General features: G+C 44.1%; 2 long non-coding RNA genes across 4 annotated transcripts; one reads left to right on the top strand and one right to left on the bottom strand.

Annotated features, from left to right (window-relative positions):
• The first annotated feature begins 212 nt into the window (after positions 1 to 212).
• On the top strand, positions 213 to 11745 carry LOC146179656 (uncharacterized). Of its 3 annotated transcripts, none has more exons than XR_014700745.1 (3): positions 213 to 350; positions 1641 to 1883; positions 10720 to 11745. It is a non-coding gene; the product is annotated as an uncharacterized LOC146179656 (long non-coding RNA). The 3 variants fall into 3 exon arrangements; XR_014700747.1 differs by lacking the exon at positions 10720 to 11745 and adding an exon at positions 7092 to 7184; XR_014700746.1 differs by lacking the exon at positions 10720 to 11745 and adding an exon at positions 3982 to 4064.
• On the bottom strand, positions 10105 to 12398 carry LOC146179655 (uncharacterized). The gene is made up of 3 exons (XR_014700748.1): positions 11793 to 12398; positions 11238 to 11433; positions 10105 to 10815 (listed from the first exon to the last, which is right to left on the bottom strand). It is a non-coding gene; the product is annotated as an uncharacterized LOC146179655 (long non-coding RNA).
• Positions 12399 to 20760: the final 8362 nt, after the last annotated feature.

Raw genomic sequence — 20760 nt, 5'->3', positions numbered from 1 at the left:
AGGCCTTTACCATCTCTTTTTCAATATTTTGCATGTTTCGCGCACTGTTACGTTTATTCCTATGCATAGCTGTTTTAATATTGCCTACAGTCGTTTGCTTCATCCTTGAATTTAGACGGCTTGTGGGCTATACGACCTCTAAGAATGCTTGATCAGGCACTGATTTCCGCTCTCTTTGGCCTACTGAGGCAAAGGCTGATGCCAATAAGGCTTTTGCCAATGCCCCAGCGTTTCCCAGGGGGAACCACGAGGAGGCGAGAGCGGCGGGGCACAGCTACGACCCCAGGGCTCGACTTCTCCTGCCCTTCCCCCCAAAAGTTTTTTGCTGTGACCTGAGTGGCCACTTCTAGGTGAGTGTCAAGGCAAAAACGTTAAAACACGGGCACGCTGTCATGCAGCAGAAACACTTCACACACTCACTTCACTTTGAACGAACACCACACACATTCCACTCTTGTAACTTTGCACTGTCGGTGCACAACCCGCAGATGTCACAAGCAGGGACCACTCCACAGCGTCTACTCGGAGCCCACATGAGTGGCTTCAGTGTTTACAGGGACCACTTCACAGCATCCACTATTGCGTACACACAAGTAGCTAAGCATAAATGCCAGTTGTCAGTTTTTACATCCATTCTCTTAGTACACAGTATGCACAAGTGTGTGGGCATAAATGCCAGTTGTCAGTTTTGCATCCACTCTCTCAGTATACACAAGTGCCTGGGCAGAAATGCCAGTTGTCAGTTTTAACATTCACTGTCTCAATCCACACAAGTGCCTTGGCAGAAATGCCAGTTGTCAGTTTTAACATTCATTCTCTCAGTCCACACAGATGCCTGGCCAGAAGTGCCATTTGTCAGTTTTAGCATTCACTCTTTCAATCCACATGCGTGCCTGGGCAGAAATGCTAGCTGGCAGTTGTTCACTAAGCAAAAACGATGTGCTTAAAAAAGTGATTCCCTAACCTAAAAGCTGGTCCTTTAAGGATGAATGCTGCACACTGTAATAGTTAACGTGTTGAACGTAAATCGTTGAAGAAAATTTAAAAAAAAAACACTTTTGCAGAAAGGGCATGGGCAAACTGTTCACTGGTGTGCAAAAAGCACACGTTTTGTGAACTGATGCCTGACATAAGCACCACGGTTTTTCTCGGTGACACGGCGGGCAATCTCTCGGAGCCGTAATCGAATGTACTTTTTTTGCACCACTCGTGTCAGGGTGATGACATGGTGTGGATCTTCAGTGTAGTGTGCACATTCCTCCAGTATGGCTTTGTGTTGCTGCACAAATTCTCTAAACGCTTTTAGTGTGAGTTCAGTCACATTATGCTTTTCAACAGTTGGTGTTTGCTGGAGCATTCTTTCAGCAGCATGCATTGCAGCGTGGACAAAGCGTGATGGCTCAATGAGGCCGCCCTGGTTCTTAATCAATGTTAACAGACTACTTATGCTGTCGGACACAAGGAGAGCAGCACATTCAGCGCAATGAAGGGTGCTGCTAATTGCCCTGACGACGTAGCCACCTATATACTCAACCACTTTGCTTTTGAATTCGCTTAGAGCAAAGTAGTCGTGGTCAAGCAGCAACTGTGGCAGTGTAGATGTTGGCAGTTGAAATCCATAGCAGCTGTCTTCCATGCAGGGCCTGATCTGCTGTCGCTGGCTCCTGGATAAGGAAATGCCTTCCAGCTCTGTGGAGACGTTGCAGTTCCTTGAAGCAACCACAGCTGCATGCACAATAGTGCTTCGGTAGGCATGCCGGAACTGGGCAGGCGACGGATTGTTGTTCCAGCCACCGCGCTGCCTGATGCAGCTGAAATACATCTCCAGGGGATCCTGTGTGAGCCTCCTCGTGCAAATGTACCTGCAAGCAACACGGTGGATGGTATGTGTGAGGAGCGCAGTGGTTTTGTGAATTTATTTATGAGCTCATGTGTCCCTTTTTGAACTCCCAATATTGTTCTGTTGGCTAATCTTTTTCTATCCATTCAGCTTTCCTCTGTTGGGTACCAATGTGTACCTGTAATCGGTATCTGTTCCCTTCCTCTTTATTGCTTTCTCGGTATTTCTGTATGTGTGGGAGACAAGTTGTGACTGATGTTGGGCTGCTCCAGGGCTGCTTAGGGCTGCTCCCCTAACTTGAGAGCAGATAATATGAAACATTAACAAAAAATCAGTGTGGTTCTCATATCCACACATTGTCTTGTGCAGCACTCTCCTCTAGGGGTTGCCAGGTGATAACAGCGGCCTGTTACTATGAGCATTGTTTTCCAGCACACACTGTTCTGCAACAATGTGCCATTTGAAACAGCTTTCAGTGTGGTGTCCCTACACTCTCCTAGTAGTTTGAAAGTTGCAAGTAATTTGACTTCTACGCATGGGACCGCATATTGTGTAAAGGCGAACCCCCCCCCCCCCCCCGAATCATGATAAAAAAATGTGGCTTTCGGTAAAGTGTATGCATTGTGTGCATAGTCATGACAGTAACTGAACAGTGAAGGCATGGCACGGTATCCTTAAGCTCTTTATTTGGATTGCAGATACTGGTTCATTGCTTGCTTTCTGGATGCATGGTAGAAGGATTATTTTCAGGTGTAGGCAGATTAAAGGGAGCATAAAAAACATTCACTCATAGAGTGACTCAGTGAAGGTGGCAGAGGAACGGGTAGCTTTGCCTACAGCTTTTATGCTCCGCTGCCCACGTTCGTTAGGATCATTTGATGCCGCAATTTCAAGTGTTGCTGGGCACGTATGCTGTGCCACATGCCTGCTGCCATGGAGAGGAGGGGTAGTCCAGGGAGCCTCCATATGGACACCATTCTTAGGGTGTTGCAAAGGAAAGACACAGTATCTGTCACATTTCCTGGTGAACACCTGAACCACATTGTAACAGAAAGAAGAAGGGAGTTAAAGGAGGAAGAAAAAGAGCTGCCATAGTAGATGGCTCTGCAATGACATCAGACACCTACAGATCTTTACAACCTGCAGTGACATCACATCATCAGTAACCGCATTCGAACTAGGGAGCCTCCATAGGAACACTATTCTTAAGGTGGTGCCAATTTAAACATGAGTGGCATGAGTGGATGACAGGTTAGAGTGAAGTGGAAATCTTGGCGAGTTGGTACGGAATGATGTGGTCCCAGCGCACGTGAATGGGACAAAAGACAGTGGTTCCACACACATGCAACCTTTGTCTTTTGTCCCATATGTGTGCGCTGTGACCAAATGCACTAGATTTGGTGGGCCAGGCACATTACATAAGCAGTGGTTGTTAAATTTAGCTGGCTGCCGCTATTTTCTACAGCCCTTTGATATTGAAGCTCTTTCTTTTCTTCTTTCAATGCCTCCTTCATTCTTTTATGGCATGGTTCACGTGTCCACCGAGAAGTGTGACATGGACTGCACCTTTCCTTTCTTCTAGACCATTTTTAATTTTTGCTTATAAAAGAAACTGCAACAGTTTACTACAGTGGCTATGTTATTATTCATTACAGCATTAAAGAAATCACTGAAATAAACAATTTGAAACCAGCCGTGTGTCTTATATCAACAATTCAACATCCGGTACAGCTGTGTTGAATCCCTCTAGTTCTTTTTCTGTAGCAACCAGATGTGTAATGAAGTTTAGGATATTGCCGTTATCAATGAAAGTATGAAAATTCTGTGGTAAAATAAATAGTTCTCATTTTTTTGTGTGACATCATTAAGTACAGAATGGAAGATTTGATCTACTATGGGAAAATTTCTGCCCACTGAGTATGCGCCGAGAAAAATGAGAAGTTGAATTTCTTGCATAAAAGAATGTCAAAAGTACTGGTGAGCACTGCATACATTAGATTGCCACCATTGCAGAGGCTAAGTAAACATTTATTGTGCTGTGCTGATTCTCCTATTATTGAGTTTGCTCTGTCTGTACAGCACTAACAGTATTAGGAATCACATTTAGCACTGTTTATCTCTGCTTGGTGCATGTGATAAAGCAAGAGGCAAAGATTGCAAGCATAGACATGTGCACCAGGAGCGGCTGCCCCCTAATCCTCTAAGGTGGTTGCCAGATCTGCTCTGTACGTTTACTATCTCGGACCTCTGTCATCATTTGGAGAGTTATTGGCCGTGCAAGTTTTTTGTCGATGCTTACAGCAGAGGACCCGTGATGTGTTTCAAGAACTGCTTACTTGCCACCCTTGCCTCTGGAAAGCCAAGGACTCAAGAAACTGTTTCAGGAAGCGTTTCGTTGCATCATTTTTAGTTCTGCATCATTATCATCAGCCGGGCTATACCCACTGCAGGGCGAACTCCTCTTCCATATTCCTCCAATTTACCCGGTGTACTACCATTAATGTCATCTATCTTCTGCATCCATGGCAAAAGGTGCTTTGTTTTTTATACATGTTTAAGTGCTTGTTGTATTCCATCACTATAAGATAAATGTCAAGAAGAAGAATCAAGAAGAAATGGGCATGGGCAGGACATGTAGTGCGAAGAGAGGATAACCAATGGTCGCTTAGGGTAACAAACAGGGTACCCAGAGAAGGAAAGCGCAGCAGGGGGCGGCAGAAAGGTAGGTGGACGGATGAGTTTAAGAAGTTAGGAGGCGTCAAGTGGATGCAGCTAGCGCAGGACTGGGTAAATTGGAGGAATATGGGAGAGGCCTTCGCCCTGCAGTGGGTATAGTCAGGCTGATGATGATGAAGATAAATGTTTTGTAACCAGTCTTCATCTTTGCGCTGCATTTTGGTTTCAACTAAGTGCGAGGGGCACTGTGTTGAAACTTGGCTCGCCCTAATGCTGAACCCTGCGCACCCCTATGGCTGCATACAATTGGCGGCATGAATTTAGATATATCATTACTTAAGTTATGCAAAAGCCTAAAAATGTTTTTACAACCAAAGCACGGCATCAGGTTTTGTGCCCTTTTACTGGATAGAGGAAGCGTATTTGAAGCAACACCGTCTCCAGCTTGATTTGCAGCTTTGGCGTGAAAAATTTTGCTAACTCTTATCTACTCTTATCTAACTTACCACAGCAGTGAAACGCATACCAGTACACTCATTTTGGCCATTACAGCACTCCTGTGTGTTTGGAGGCAAACCTTGCTGCATACTATATTTGCAGTGTGAAAAAGCATGTCGGTGTAACTATAACCTGCCTTGTTTCTTTATGTACATGTACTCATTTGCTTGCAATTGTACTCATTTGCTTAAATAGAGCTCGAACTGAATACGGGATGGGTTCAAGAAATTAAGTTGAAATTGTTTATTATTTTGTATGAATGAAGGTCACTAATGAAGCATAAACCAACTAGACGAACAATATACTGCATAAAGGATTCTATAAGTGCTATGAAAAAGGTCAGGTTATGGCATTTAGCAGTAATCACTTTTTTTTAATGTTTCTTTTTGTGATTTGTCAGTGCATGTGAAGCGTTAACATTGAGTGTTGCCCTATTTCCCACTCCATGGTGAAGACTTTCGTCTCTGCTAAAGGGAAAAGGGCTGGTGTGCTTGTGTCTTAATTTGTCTTTTACCCCTGCCGTCTCAATAGCTGTAGTTGGAATAATCAAGCAATATATACGCGCTGCTTGTTCACTGCCAGAATCACACACACAGTGTTGAGTATCCTAGTGTAGGCTATTTCTTGGTCTTTTCTATTAATTATTACGAGTATCACATCATAACACCAGTGTTAACAATCTAGTTGCTGACAATTATATGAAGCACAAAAAATGAGCATGCCAAAATGCACAAAAACTCAATGTGCGCACATGACATTTTGCGTCATGAACTGAGTTAATGTTGTCAGTGAACTGTTTAGGGATATGCAGCATGTGACTGTAGCATAGATGCGCACTCACCTGCATAGTTCAGCATCAAAGAGTGTCTTTGCCAGCTGTGACACACTCTTCAGCGTGAATGCTAGTGCAATCACAGACATGCGCCTGCCGTCTTGAGCTACCGGTGTTCCATCTGGTAGCCGAAGGTCCATTAGTTGCTTCCCTGCAACCTCCATCACCTCTCCTTGATACTGGAGTGTTGACGGCCGCAGTGGTGCCTTGAACCCTTTGGCTGCTGGGTTGCAGGAGTTTAAGTGGTCAAATATCCTGAAAGATAATGCTAAATGGTTAGCTTTCTGCATATTCTTGTACACCAGTGCAAGCTGAATGAATTATTCATGTTCGTAAAGCATAATATGATATATGAATTTTTATTTTCATATGCTATGATAGGCATCTCATTTTCTAAGAATTTATGTATAAGCAAGACCTAAGTTCTGCTTAAATATTTGCACATTACTGCCATTAACCTTATACAGGCATATTCTCAATGTCTCAGTGACACAAGGTTTGTGGAGTGCTGTCACCAGAGGTGCATCACCCAGAAACTGGTGCCTTTGTAGATGACGGCACCTGCGGCATCATGTCATAGGCATTCAGTCCTTGTGCAGGCGGCCCAAAAGAGGGTTTTCTGAAGTGAGCATAGTTGAGATATGTCTAGTTTCAGGCACATATCCTTTAATGATACCTGTGCAAATGTAAACTGTGCACATGCATGTATTTTATACATTGTTATATTACAAATATTACCCTTTACAGGCTTATACTATAGGCCCGAGCTCAATAGGATATTGCTTGTACATGTAAATAGGTCATTAAGAGATACCCCAAAGCTAGCCATAGGGGTTTTGAACAACAGAAAGCTATTTACAGGGTATCTGCCAGTTGCCTGGCTGTGTAAGCATTTTCGTCTGAACGTTTCGTCTGCACAATTTGTTAGCCAAAAAACAAGCGCTTACTATAAATAGACAAGGTGGGCTAAAGGCAAGGTGTTCACTATGTTGAGACATCGGAGCTGTAATAGCGCACTGTCATGCCAATAGTGCCTTGCCCACACAAATACAAATGAAGGACTTGTGCAGAGAACAGGCTTCATCTCTGACTGTAACTGGAGTTAGTTGCTGCTTACTACTTCTTAAGGTTGCCATTTAGTGTGAAATCATTACACCATAAAATTTTGTTGGTCGTTTTCTTATTTTACTGTGGCTTGTTTTTCCTTGAATTGCTATTTTTAGATCCTGATTATTTTCATTTCAGCCGCTTCCTTAATCATCACAATCTGTGGATACAGGCAGAGAAATTTAAACATGTTCAGCATTGCTAGACCTGTCCGAGTTGTGACCCTTGTAGCATTAAGAATTATCCTTAAGGTAAATAAAACATTGTCTTATTGATTTATGTCTCCTTGTTTAAAGTGGGACAGTTAGAGGTTTTGCATACCTTATGTCCTGAAAATTGTTTTTGCGTTAACCTAACCATATGCCATTGTTTACAGTACCTTACAAAATACATGCAAAGCAACCTATCGTAGGTCTTACCGATCAACCATGGCAATAAACTTGGCTGTTCCACTGCAGTCTTCAAAGTCTGGGAGTTGCAGCCGTGAGGCAAACTCTAGGGCCTTGCTGACAGAGCTGCTGAATACCTGTGCGGCTAGCTTAACTTTCATCACCTATTAAAGGAAGAAAAAAGCAGGATATTAAACTTCTGCTGGCGACCTTACAGAGGTTACCTCACCTGTCGATAGTACTCAATGTGGGCTGTTGAAAGTTTGTTGGCTGCACGTAGCCCTTCCTTATCCTGCAGCTCATGGAGGCGCACAATGTGTTCCCACCGGACAGTCTGTGAAGTAAAGGGGCACAGGATTTTGGGTTAATTGCAAAGCCATCTTAACTGCCTTGGCATTTACAGTTTCTTGAACACTAAACAGCTTGTTTGCCTTTCTTTAGTTTCTGCAGTGTTAAAATGACATCCATGTCGTTTTACTTCTGCAGTATCCTAAGGTAATATTCACCGCAAAGCACAGTTGAAATCTTGACTAATCTTCTACCACCGTATAATTTTTCATTACTGAGTTAAGCATATCATGCTGCAGTGGCTCGGGGGTTTCAGTGCTTAATCACTGAGTTGGGCGGCCAGTGACTGACCCCAGTTATTGTGGTCATGTTTTGGTGGAGGTGAAATGCAAGACAGCCTTGTGCTGTGCATTGTTGGTGCATAATAAATAAATCTATCTGGTCGAAATTATCTGGAACTCTGCTACAGTGGCTTCACTTTGGGACATTAAGCACCATAAAGCATGAGTTAAGCGGCAGAGTGAAGGATATCCTTGAACAGGGAGAGTTGAGTAGAAAAACATTGCATGAATGATTTCGTTAAAGGAGCACAGCAGTATAATTGCACTTGCCTTATGCTATTGCTTTCCGCATAGTTATGTTGAGGAGGTTACTTTCACTGCAGACCAGGTTATAAGCTAGATGGGAGCAAATTTTCAAATGCTAGTACATTTGCTGAAGGCCATCTTTTTTTCTGTAAACGTCTTGTCGTGGTAGCTCAGTGGTTAGGGTGCACGACTACCCAATGATGTGAGATTGACTCCTGGTGGTGGTGGCAGCTTTTCGATGGGGGCGAAAAGATAGGCGCCAGTGTGCGATTACAGTCTGTGCATGTTAAAGAACCCAAATGGTCAATATTTCTGGAGCCCCCTTATTTCATCTTTCATAGCTTCATTTGCTTTGGGATGTTAAACCCTATAAACCAACAAATCATTTTTAAACAAGATGCAATACTACTATCAACTACAACTTTTGGATCCAAATATAATTTTGTTACAGATGAATGCCTGTCGGCAAAACAGTTGTACCTATCTTCCCTTAGGCCGTTCATTATTATGAAAAGTGATTACAGTGAGCACAGCCTCTTTAATGGTTTGTTTTATATTATTTTCCATAATGTCACTCAAGATTTAAATTCAAGCAAAAGGAAATTTTTGCTTGACATAAAAGCAAAATGTTCGTCAGCTACATACTTTTATTTTAAACGCAGCCACTGTATTTATGCTATTTGCTTCGGTAGCCTAGTCATGCTATATGAACAAAGCTTTGGCACTAGCAAGGGCATTGTCTTTCAGACATACAAGCCTGATGTGAATGTTATTCCTTATAGCTTAGTCATTTACAGTCATTTAAACTTCTTTTCACTTCCCTTAGTCTTCACATTTGTAAGTGCAGCTGTGTTAGTGGCTTTAGCTTGTGTGGGAAACTATGAACAGCAGGCTATTTAATATATTTTATAGAGGCAGTGCATAAGCTGTTTTAACACAACACCATTAAAGGTCCCATTCTGCAGCAAATATTTCTAGCATTGCTGCTGCCAGCATTGCGAGCTGAAAAGTCATGGCCACAACTATGCGAGTTCGTAGGTGAAACAATGGGCCACCGATAGGGTTATGTGACATCACAAGACCACATGTTGGGAGGAGATGAAAATCTAACCCACCGCCCTTGGATTCCCAATCAAATGTGCTGTCCTTAGGCCACACAGGCACATCATATGGCTTTGTTGAATTGGTGCTTTATATTTTTGTCCCTTGGTCACCCGTACAGTATGGTAACTTACAACTATATGCTAATGAGTGTATGTGATATTATAGAGGCATAAATTACAGAATTAGTGATTGAGCGAGTAACAAAATGTGTGCATCCACAAGAGCAGCTGCAGACAAGAGTCATTAATGCTGTCGCAGCATACTCTTAAAGACGTAGCTTAAGTGCCCTTCAAATTTCTCTTTTTGTTGACAGCTGAATACACTTATCAGTTCTCATTGCTAAAATATAGTATTTCTTACCCCATAGAAGCTGCTGACTAGAACACCTTTGTCGCCAAGGAGATTCCTGAGCAGCTTTATGCCATGGCAGGCATCAAATAGCATGAAGATTTTTTGATGCTGATTTTCTGGGTGGGGAAAGAAGGTCTTCAGGTCTTTGTATGAATGCTCGTGAACCTGGCATCCAAGCAGCTTTGCCATTGACACATTCGCGCTGAGGCAGTCACATACGACGGCCACTACTGTCAGTCCACACTCAGTTATGCAGTGGATGGCATCAAGCAGCAAGTTCTTGACCACTTCCCCGGAGAGGCCAGCATTGAGAAAATAACCAAATGGCATCTTCCACGGTGCTGCTATGCCAACGACCATGAACACTAGTGCCTCTGTTGCTAGTGGTGCATCATTGACATCTTCATTTTCTTGCGAGTGCCCCAGGTCTACATAACCGATGAGACGGCCACTGGAAGCATCAAGCTCACATGCCTTCCTTATGCTCATCCCGTCAAGTAGTATAGAGCACAGTCGCTCCCGTGGTGAATCTTGCCCATGTTTGACCTTTAGATCATTGAGTACTTCAGCAGTGAAGCCTGGCCAGCCACTTACAACTTGTAGCCATTTCCTGATCGCCTGTGCACTAGGCATAGGAAACAGCCTGCCCAAGTATTCATAAGCCCGTGGCGAATAGTAGTAAAGTGTGGAAGAAAATTTTTTCATCTCGTCATTATACCTCCTGCGACAGGAATGCTCAGCAGCTGCATTTTCTCCCCATCCTTTTAGAATTTCTTGTGGGAGGTTCTGAAACTCTTCAAGCTTTTTTTCAGCTTCTTGGGAAATCAAATTTTTCGCCTTCATCTCCTCAATGACATTCAGTAATGTTCCACTTTTTTTCTCATATCTTGTTGTTTTTTCGTGCAGCACTTTCAATTTCTTTCGGGCAGACGTAAGACCTTCTTCCAGCAGCTTCACCCTGTCCTCGGTTATTTCGCGGCTGTATGTGTGGTCATGTTTTACTGCTGAGTTTTGGTGACTGGTTGATGGCTGTTGAACTGTTGGCAGGGAGATTGCAGCATATGGTATGTCTCCTGAGCCTGGTGGTGGTGTTGGTTGTTCCTGTGAAGCCGTGTCAGCACATCCACTGTGCTGTGGTACTTCCTGGGAGCAAAAGGCGTCCATGTTAAACTTACTTGTCTGCAATTGCCATACGTCTTTAAAATCTGTGGTGTAAGACCATTGCCACTTGTAATAAATCAGGCCAAGAGGTTGTCTCAAGTTGTAGTGTCACATTATCCCACACAACTTTATAGGTACCTGCTGAATGTGCTCAATGTTTTTAAATATTAATGGTAATATTAATGGTACCATCCTCCATGGCAACTACAGTAAGTTGCATCACTTCCTGATTAGTGCTGTGCCTGCACTGCATCATCTTGGCAAAGAAGATAAATTTCATTTTTTCTGTGCCGAGCCAAGAAACTGTATATTGACATTTGGCCTCTACAAGCTATTCTTTTTTAAGATACGTGCTTGTTAATTGTTGAAACCCCCCAAAAGTACATGCAAGTGTGCATAACTACCTGTGTGCATCCAGTGTTGTGTTGAAACTGCGATGGCACTGCTCCTTCATGAAGCACACATTGTTGACGCCCTGCTCTAAAATCGCTTGCTAAGAAATGAGCCGAGCAAAGTGTTTGGTATCTGCTGGGCCTGAAGTCTGGTTGCCCCATCGCTTGCAGCCATTTCGAAAGTAAGTCGGAGTTGTCCAGTGGGAACCTGTGCATTGAACACATTTGCTACAGGTGAGAAACCGAAAAAAAAAAGTTTTTTTTTTGTATTTTAGAGTTAACTTGCTAGCTGCAATGAACAGGTGAGAAAATGAAAGAACGCTTTTTTGTTGTGAATTTTAAACTTCAGAACCTGCTACTGTCAAACTCTGCACATTTCTCGTGCCGACACTTGCCTTTTAGAAGCGCCAATTACTTCGACAAGCTACAGTTACCTTACCCGCAGTTGAAATTTTCCCACCCATTTCGAAGCCGGGCAGTCACCGCGCGCATTGCAGACGCGACTTCACGAATTCACGGAAATACCAACGTGATAAGCAGTGGTAAATATATACGCCAGGTACTTACTTGTGATAGGACAGGCTTCCGCTTCGTACTTTGTGGTTCTCTTTGCAGAGTCCGTACGCACAACGCCAAGACATGGTGAGAGCCGTCAAATAGCGCGCGCCGCGCGCTTATAGGTAGCGAGCAGACGAGCAGTAGCAGACTACAAACGTAGTGCGCAAAAGCCACAGTAGTGCAAACGCAACAGAAGACTGCGCCAATAAACAGTTTCGGTTTTCTAAAATGCCATCAAAATCTTCTTGAAGTAAATAAGCAACCGTATATATTTTCAAAAACTTTTTTCTTTTTATGGTATGCTCAACAGGTGCGAAATTTTGGTTTCCGCGCAGCTTAATACTCAGCCAATAGGAGAGCGAGCGATCGCTTATATTGGATAAATTTCGCACTGACATGCTGTTTCTCTCTCTTTTTGCAATTTATAGTCACAAAATTGAATGTTAGAACATTATTTACTGTAGAACAACTTTTATCTTTGCATTAGTTTTGGCCAAAAGTTGTAGTTCTGCACTCGGTAGCTCTCCGGCCCATGATGCTTTGAGCGCCCATGGTGGCTGAACCGGTCGTCTGGATACTCCATGTAAACTCCCATAGATGGCAGCCCAGCTTTCCCTCTAGGTAAGAGTAGGAAACTCTATGGTTTCAACAAGGTGAGCTATATAATATAATTGGTTCACAGAAAGGGAAAGGCGCAGTATCTGTCACACTTGTAGCTGTGGACACCTGAACCGCGCCGTAATAGAAGGGATGAAGGTGGGAGGGAAAGTGGATAGAGAGAAAGTGGAGCCGTAGTGGAGGGCTACGGACTAATTTGGACCACCTGGGGATCTTTAACGCGCGCTGACAGGTGAGCTCGGCACTGCCATTTTCCAGTACATCGGTAGGTAGCCCATGAACGCCATCATAATTCCTCGCAATTGGGAAGAAAACATCATCGACTGTGGCCCGCAGAATGCCGAGGTAGTTCAGAGTCAGCTCACGGGCTTCAAAAGTAATTCCAGCAAAGGACCACTCCCGCTTCATGGACACCTCAAGCCCACCGACGACGTGTGTTGTGGAGTTTACTGTATCACCTGGAAACCACTGACTGAAACATAATGTACATTGACGTGGGGGAGAACTCGTCCATGTGCGCAAGATGGGGAACTCCAACATAGCTGTGCTCACTTTCGCGGGATGTAACGGGCCGCGGCACGTATATTTCAACGCAGAACGTACTCCTGTATGGGGATACAAGACAGTGCCACCATGCTATTGTTGCGGCACACTGGGACACCGGGGGAACAATTGTCCCACTACAGTGTGCGAAAGATGCGGCCTTTGTGGTCAAAGCATGGGGGCTGGTACTGAGGGGATGACCCCAAGAATGCAATCAAGTGTGCATAATCTGCGACGGATCGCACCTCACCAGCTCCTGCGAATGCAGGAGGAAATTCATCAGGCCTTAAAAGCCAAGGCCCAGGAGATCGCCTCCCCCCCTCCCCCCCCCCCCCCCCAAAAAAAAAACGCCAACAGTAGACGCAGAACCGCGGCGGATCGCCACCAAATGGCAAGTCAGAGGCATCAACGCCACCACCTGGAGATGCTTGGTTTAGTTTGGCTCGTGGGGTTTAACATCCCAAAGCGGCTAAGGCTATGAGAGACGCTGTAGTGGAGGACGCCGGAAATTTCGACCACCTGGGGTTCTTGAATGTGCACTGACATCGCGCAGCACACGGGCGCCTTGCTTTTCGCCTCCATCGAAAAGCGGCTGCCGAGGCCGGGATTCGATCCCGCGTCCTTGGGAACAGTAGTCGAGCGCCATACCCACTGCGCCAACCCGGCTTTTTTTTTATTGCCTAATTTATTCTCAGAGTTCGCACATATAGAACATCACACACATACACACACACAGAGAGCGAATATTACGCGACAAATACACTAAATGGGTTAAACCACTTGATTTGGGCTGTGTGATCCATTACAAATCAGTCATTTGCAGCAACACTTCCATTCTCGGAAGCCACTCAGGCACTTCGTCTTGTGTCTTAAAAACTTGAATAACACTCGCAACGGCTTCGAGAAAATGCTGCACTGCGCCACCCCGGCCTGGAAATGTGGCGCTGCAGCAACGCTGACACTTCCTCATTTCTCCACTGAAGATTCTGCAGTGATTTTGGTGCTTATTATCATCATTATTAATAATATTGTGATTATTATCAGTAGTATTAATATTAACAATTATTTTTCGTAGATATCTTCTTTGAAGCTCTATGTATGTGTTTAGGAATAACAAAGCAAATAAAATTAAGGGGACGTTAAAACCAAGTCCCCAGCTCTAAAACCTCCTCCTGGCGGCGCCGCCTGCAAGTAATCTAAGGTAGGCAACTGGATGAGGGTCGACTCCTCTTCTTTCCTTCCCTTTTTGCTCCTCATCAGCACCGCCGAGACGAAGGAACTTAAACGAGATCTCGCCCTTTTGCGAGCTCAGTAGAGAGTAATGATCTTTATCCGAATATGATGACTGGATTTCGCCGCGGATGCTCTTCCTTTGATAGCGTCATCGACCTTGTGGCGACAGTAGAACACGAAAAGCGTCACCGTCGACTAGTAGCTGCTGTCTTTTTAGATATAAAGAGAGCTTACAACAACATCCTACATGATGTTATTCTTGATGCCCTTGACGACGTGGGAGTTGGTGGCTGGCTGTACTTGTGGATTGTAAGCTATCTCAGTGGCCTCTCTGTTTACATGACTACGCCTGAAGGAGATACTACCCGCTTTCAGGTCGGTCATGAAGTTCCACAGGGAGGAGCAGCCCAACTTTATTTAACGTTGCGCTAATTGGCCTGGGGAGTGAACTGCCAGCTAACATACGCATAAGTGCATATGCTGACGACATCTGCATCTGGGCCTCTGGTTCGACGCGCCCACAACTACGTGCGAGATTGCAACGAGCTATGTCATCGACATCGATGTACTTACGGCGTCAAAGTTTATACTTAGCGGCAGAAAAGTGTGCAATGATTGCGTTTACGGGGAAATGTGTCAGCCGCTACCCGATTACCCTTAATGGAGTTGTAATACCTTACGTCTCCAGGCACAGATTCTTGGGAGTAATTATTGACCACCGACTATCTTGGTCGAAACATGTTACTATGGTGAAGAAAAGGCTAATTAAGTTTTCCCTATTGCAAAAACCAGCGTCTCCAGTGCGAAACCAGTAAGATTTTCGCGCTGGTTTTGCGCTGGATCTGCTCCCACGAACCACAAAAAGAGCTAATTGACATCTAGAATATGTCTAGGCCAAGAAATGGGCACTTCTAAAAGAAGACTCATTTGAGACGTTCTGTGGAACCAAGAGCTACAAGCCTTCCTGTAGCTCCGATTTAGCTCTGCTAACGCTACGCCAGTAGAAGTCTTGAAAGCTTGTTGCCTAGAAAATTTTTGTACTTGTTCTAGACATTGCTTCTAGCTGTAGCTCTGCTATAGCTGTGCTAGTAGACATCTTTAAACCCTCTTGGCTAGACCGTTTCTATTCTTGTTTTAGATATTTAACGACTTGCAGTTTGTGCTCATTGTCCTCAATTCTGCATGTGAGGTCACAGTGCTCTGCTTTGAGAGCATTTTTTTCTAAATTTAATGAAATGACACAGTTAACTGGGGAGAAGGCGAATTGATGAAGGCTTGCACTTTGTACAACACAATAAGACACAGCTAGAGATGGCGCAAATTCAGTTGGGCTGAAGAGAATTAAAACTTTAATTGTTTTATAGAATTTTCAATTTTACTCCTTTACCACCCCACCGAATATGTGCCATCTCTAGCTGTTTCTTATAGTGCTGTAGAAAATGCAAGCCTTCAACAATTCACCCTCTCCCCAGTTAACTGTAATTTAAAATTTAGAAAAAAATGCTCTCAAAGCAGACTATTGTGTGATCTCACAGGCAGAATTGAGAACAATGAGCACAAACTACAAGTCGCTACACTCAACAGTGAATGCACATGCTGAATGTATGAAGAACACATGCTTCTCCAGTCCGAATTTTTATTGCACTCCACCTACAAAAGTAAAAGCAATCAGCAAATAAACTTGTTGACAATATGGATTTGAGAAGCCTCTTTGAAGGTTCTTCTGCAAAAGTAAATTCCAAACAACCTGCACTGGCAAAAAACATTTAAGTTACAGGCATGCATGCAAATGCACTGGTGTAAACTCACTGGAGCCATCCACCCAGAAGGTTCTGCATAAAAATATTTTTTTTACAACTTGCATAGATATATAAAATCATAATGCACACTGACGGCATTGGCTGATGAGCTAAATTCAATGGCATATCGTAAGCTCCAGGGTTCTGCCTTTTCCAGCAACCTGCAAAGACACAAAAAAGCTCAAAATAATCAAACGAGTCAAAGGCAGTGGCAGTTGAGCTACGTGCCTGAGTTTTGTGGGGTTTTTAAGAAAAGAAAAATATGCACGGAGAAAGGAAACACCAAAATATGGTGATACCACTAGCATCTATTCAAAATGCCCGGACCTACCATGAACGCCATTGAAATCATTCACCTAGTAGGCCATGCATTAAAAAAATACCTTATAGCTCGCACCACAAAACGAGGTCGAGGCAGTGGCCTTATGCTTCGGGCATTGACCTACCGTGAACTTAAAGAACAATCTTTTCTAGTGTGTTTAGAGAAGAAAGTTTTATTCACCTTGTACATACACAGAAAAACTTAAAGTGAGCTGAGGTTACTGATTTGAAAACGGTATGGTGCAAAGATGACAACAAAAACGAATGAGACACCATATGCGCACAACTTCCAACTATTTATTGGAAGAAACCACGAATATTCTACACCTTATGCCAGTGAAGTGCCGGAATGTTTTCAAAAAGACTCGTATAATTTCCCATCTTCAACACGATCATTAGCAACAAAATAACTCCTCAAGATATATTACTTCAGTTCTACATTTGCTACCGCACATACTTAATCAGCCCGCATCAGTGAAGTTAACAAAGCCAATACAATACAGCTAAGTTGCTTGTTGGGCGAGTTGGTTGGACAGTACGTTAAAACAGCGCTAGAAACATGGACAGATAGAAAGACAAACACGCATTGCTATCTACCCGTGTTTCTAGCGCGCTAGTCAGACGCATCTGCGGTTCAACTTCGGCGCGCTGCATTCACCATACAAGAGAGGTGGAAAGTTACTTACTGTTGAGAAATATGAGCTCCATATCACAGCACAGCAGTGGTTGCAAAAAATACAGCGCGGGAAAGCTGCAAAATCAGCGTAAATGTCCAAACGCGGGAAACAAAGACAGCGCATCGAACACACACCATCGAGAGCACGTTGAGCAACCGTTGAGCATGTCGAAAGACTAGAAAAGATGAGTTGAACGATTGGTGCGCGCGGGTAGCAAGCAATCGCTAGCGACTGCAATGCCAAAATGCTAATAAAGCAATGACTGCTACAAACTCAACTATTACAAAAACAATTATGAGTTTATTTTATTTTGTTTTTCAATTTAACCTTGTGTTTTGCAAAGAAACAAGAAAAAAAATCTGAAATAATAAAGCAATGTTGACAAATCGTAAATTGCATCGGCATCGAGCAGAGCGCCACCACGCAGCAGGCTTCAGCGTGCGGAACGATGTTTGAGCGTACGATCGGCTCTCCTGCTGACTGTTCTCTTTCCCAAGCAACAAACATTATTTGCTTTGCATTTTCCGGCAGTGCGGTGATTTTCTCGTGCTCCCAAGAAAGCAGGAGTAGAAGTATGTCATTCGCGCACCTCCCGTCTTCTTACAGGACCCGTATGCTACCCCAGTGCGGCCGTACGAACGGCAATACGGTGGTTTTCTGGTGTTGGCCAGGCAAGCTGGAATGAAGAGGCATTCGCAGCATAAAAAAGTGTTGTCATTCGCGTGCCACCCCTCATCCTTCAGGACCGGTGTGCAACCCAGTGCAGTCTTACGAGCGGTAGGTTAGCTGGATTGTAAATGACGGGGCTTTGGTTCCCGCTAGAATGAACCGCAGTTTCAAAGTTCGAGGTTATTTTAAAGCGGCCTCTTACCTTCTGTTCCTGATTATCAAATAATCAAGTTGAGACATTGGAGTAATGCAAAGCTGTCTAACAATTTATGTGCCGTAATTATTGCTCAGTTCCGTGGCTGCAATAAACCATTAGTAGAAAATGTTCGCTGTGATTTGTGAACATACTTTAAATAGGGATTCAACATTCTGAACAGGGAAAACATGGAGTATTTTTTATGGACTTTTAGAAGTTAGTAAACCCTTTCTGCAATAGTATTTGTGAAACGTTTCTGAATAAACGTCGCTGAGAGGTCTTTGGAAAAACATCTAATTAATGTGTCCAAAAAACATATCTGAGACGTCTTTGAAAAGGCGTCTTAGTATAGACGTGTTAACGAAGTTTTCCAGGAAACTTCTTTCCGTCGACGTCTGTGAGAGGTTCTGTTCTAGAACAAGATGTTTGTAGCCTTCCAGAGCTGTTTAAAGAAGTTTATTAGACGTTGTGTTTCGTGGGCTGGGCACGCTGGAGGTCTGCGATATTCACTGGAGCAGTAACGGGAATAACACTGGCTGCACTGGTGCGATGGTAGGAAAACGCTGGGATTAGCCTTTTGACGCTGGGTGTGTCGCTGGCATCCGCGATGCACTGGGAGAAGCGCTGTATGTGCGCTGGAGCCGCACTGGTCCTAGTGTCCCAGTATAGCCGGTGCGGCCTGCGGCGTCAGCCGGAGTAGCATCCCTCAGGGGCCAACAGGGCAACAGCGTACTTTCAATCGACCATCGGGGAGCATATGAAAAATATGGTTCAAGCAAGCGCTTTTTGCTGCGAAGTCGTTGCGCATTTGTAAGAAAACAAAGGCAGTATCTTTTTTTTAGAGTTTCCATGTTACCATAGGTCGTTTCGAGCGTTTCGATAGAGACAACGACCGCCGCGCCTCGATCTCATAACACACTGGCGATTAAAGCACAACTAAAGCTGGAATTGAATAATGTGGGCTACCATGCATAACCAACTTCACAGCTGATCTTAAGGGCACTCTAACACAATGATTACTGCCAAAATGATCAATGCGGACTCAATTGTAGGCGAGCGTAGCCTGCACCACGACCCAGTATAAACAGCAGAAAAGAAAACTAAAACCAGGAAGAGAGTAGTTTACCGAGCGATGGGCCCATGAGAGAAAAAGCAACAACATACAGCGCTTGTAATACATAATATTTGGCGTGTTTCCCAAGCTTTTGCGCTCTTTCTTACTCTGCGTATCAAGCAACCGAGCCCTCGGTCATCGCAACGCTTCCCGCAATGTTTACATACAAATAAGGTTTAGTTACACGCAATTAGGGTCATCGCTGCGGCGCTTGCTGGTATTGAAGCTCGGTCGCACTTTTTTCCTTAAGGCTTCTACTAAAACTCCGTGTTCAGCGAAAATTGCGCCCACGGTAGCAGCTGCACCACCCAAGAGCCGGCGTTGGTAAATTTGCCAGCGATGTCAAACTCCGCATGTTAAAATGATTCCAGTGCACAAAATAGCGCGCATAGGCACCTAGAACATTAGTTGCAAGTCGTGAGAGCAGACAGCAAGCTAAAATGATCAAGAAGTTTCAATTGTTAGAGCGGTAGCAACGGCCTGAAGACTGCGAAACATGAAGTCCCAACCTTATAAATGCGGGTCATGACATAAAATGCAGAAATGTTTAAAAAAAATCCAGTTGGCGTGGCCGAGTGGTTAGCGTGCTGAGCTAGTAATTGATATTGATGTAGTTCGAGGCACGCTTGGTGCACAATTTTTTTTTCCTTTTTTTTTACATTTTTTAGGTTTTTTTATGTACCTAACTTTTCTTTATTTTTTACTTTTTAATTTTTATCCCACGCCTTTTTTCTCCGGGCGAACAGTGCCGCCAGTGCAGAGCGTCCCAGTATGCCGCGTCTCAGTACGCCCAGTTTCCAGCGTCATACTGTGACCATAATCAGGTATGGCGCTGGAGCGCTGGCACCCTGTGGCACTGGTTTTTGCAATAGGGTTGCCATGTACTTCATTACATAGCTGGCATTAAATGGGGTCCAACTGAGCGCTCCTTAATACGGCTTTACGAGACCCTGTTTGTTGGCTACATCCGGTACAGTCTTCCTGTACTCTCTAGTATGAGCATTTCATGCTTGCGGACTTTAGAGAGCGTACAATCGCAGGCACTGAAAATATGCCTTGGACTGCCTAGATGTACCTCTAACAAAGGTACTATTGAAGAGGCACATGCTCGCTCAATATCCATATACTTGTCACACGAACCACTTCGTGTATATTTACGAGCACTTACAAGACACAGTTTTCACCCACTCAGCAAGATTCTGGATGAAAGGCCGGACTGCAGTTATACAAGTGCACTCCGCTGCCATCAGTCGCAAGTACCGACAGGATATGCCCTCCCATATCGTCCCGCCCAACCACCTTGGACGATGGATAAACCTTTGGTGCACCTTCGTGTTCCCGGAATACTAAAGAACTCAGCGGTGCCAATTAGTGGACTCAAACAACTTACTCTGGCGCACATCTGGTCAGAATATCCTCATTATATTCACGTATACACCGATGGATCTGTGTCAGCACAGGCATCCGCTGCAGCTGTGGTCATACCAACTAAGAAAACGAGTCTGCATTTCCTTTTGGGACATACCTCTACATCAACTTGTAGCCATTCGGGAAGCTATTCGCTACATATGTGGGGAACCACCTCAAAAATGGTGTATATTCACGGACTCAAAAACTGCATTACAAATTTTGGAAAACTTACGCCACACTGCCTATCAGTCTCTGGCACTAAACATTATGGAGCTCCTCACATCTGCCCAGCTGCAAGGCCACAGGATAATGTTTCAATGGATCCCTGCCCACTGCGGGCTGCATGGGAATGAACAGATCGATGTTGAAGCGAAAAGCGCACTCATCAATGGCCTCC

This window comes from Amblyomma maculatum, chromosome 9 (assembly GCF_055883805.1).
Source record: "Amblyomma maculatum isolate TAMU_Amacu chromosome 9, ASM5588380v1, whole genome shotgun sequence".
In the NCBI taxonomy this organism is placed as follows: Eukaryota; Metazoa; Arthropoda; class Arachnida; order Ixodida; family Ixodidae; genus Amblyomma; species Amblyomma maculatum.
This window is presented reverse-complemented; position numbering and strand designations above follow the sequence as displayed.